This window comes from Panthera uncia (assembly GCF_023721935.1).
Source record: "Panthera uncia isolate 11264 chromosome A3 unlocalized genomic scaffold, Puncia_PCG_1.0 HiC_scaffold_11, whole genome shotgun sequence".
In the NCBI taxonomy this organism is placed as follows: domain Eukaryota; kingdom Metazoa; phylum Chordata; class Mammalia; order Carnivora; family Felidae; genus Panthera; species Panthera uncia.
This window is the reverse complement of record NW_026057578.1, coordinates 74,920,723-74,922,073: the sequence shown is the minus strand read 5'-3', so window position 1 is coordinate 74,922,073 and position 1,351 is coordinate 74,920,723. Positions and strand designations below refer to the sequence as shown.

The following is a 1,351-nucleotide window of genomic DNA, read 5'->3' as shown; positions in this document are numbered from 1 at the left end:
AAAAAAAAAAAAAAAAAAAAAAAAAAAAAAAAAAAAAAAAAAAAAAGGCAGCATTTCTTTGATTCCCAATAACACAGCATGCGTCCAGTTACAAAATCAGAATCCCCATATTCAAGTCCCAATTCCATCACTTCTGAAGTGCCACTCTTTGGGCACAATATTTGACATCACTGAGTCAATACTTTCTATATACAGAGAATGGAATAACATGGCACGCTCTATTTACCTTCTTGGGTTATTTCCAGTCTCACACAAGATAATGTTAGCAAAAAAAAAAAAAAAAACCAAAAACAAAACCTGCAACATTGTGTTAAATTAACTGAACAAGGAGGTCATTAGACTGAGGGAGCTCTGATACCTTAGCAGCCCATGGTTTAAACCTTAAACCAAGATTTAAGCCTATGATGCCTCCAAGTGAAGAAATCCGAAACCTAAAGGTAACCAATCACAAACCGCCAACTAGGCTTTGCCAAATAAGGCAACTGCTTAAGCTACAGCCAATCAAAAAATGTCCTGGCTTTGCACCGCATCTTCTCTATAAAAGTCATTCTCAGGGTTTCTGTCGCCACCGCCGCCGCCGCCGCCGCCGCCGCCGCCGCCGCCGCCGCCGCTGGAGCGCCCCTAGCCACTTCCGGTTTGACACAGCCAAAATCAAACTGATTTTTACTCAAACTCTTAAAATTTGTAATACTGTATACCTCAGTTTATCTTTTAACGGATGTAAAACAGCGTGACTCTGCTGGTTCCCAGCCTCAGGAGTTTCCCCAGGGGAAATCGGAAACCGGCACCCAGGGGAGGGAGGGCAGGGAGAAAATGCAGAAGTGGCGGTTTAATAATCAATAGAACTTACTTAGGAGGCTTGTGTTCCTTGGCCAGAGGGGCAGTAAATATCCGCACTCACCCGCCAGGATCCTAAAGTTTAGGAAGAGGCCTTAGCACGGCTCAGTCACGTGTACCACCCATACCACACGTTGCTCTCTCAAGGTTGCCCCTTTGAAAGGGCTCCGGCTGCGGGAAAGGTGTGCGGAACCTTTATTCCACGTACGCGGGAGGGATGGGGAGCCTCCACTTTGGGTCCAGCGGGGAGCAGGTTCTCGCCATCACGTTGTCTCTTACCTCCTCCGACACGTTCCCTACTGAACTTAAATGTGCTGATCCAGTCTGGTTCCATTTATTCTCTTTCATCTACCCTGTGTACCACTAGCTACTTTCGACTTCCTAAAACCACGTATTGTGCTCTTGTTTCAAACCTCTGCCCCTTCTAACTGCAGCCACAAACCTGTGGTAATAAGGTCCCAGCCTCCCTCACATCTCTTATCTCCTGCCGTACCCCATTTGGAGCCCAATGCCA

General features: G+C 46.3%; 1 long non-coding RNA gene across 1 annotated transcript in view; it reads right to left on the bottom strand.

Annotated features, from left to right (window-relative positions):
• The window catches only part of LOC125937017 (uncharacterized), a 27,237-nt gene extending 26,148 nt beyond the window's left edge, over nt 1-1,089 (bottom strand). The window contains exon 1 of the long non-coding RNA XR_007462209.1: nt 851-1,089. This is a non-coding gene — a long non-coding RNA (uncharacterized LOC125937017). The remainder of the gene's footprint in view (nt 1-850) is intronic.
• Nucleotides 1,090-1,351: the final 262 nt, after the last annotated feature.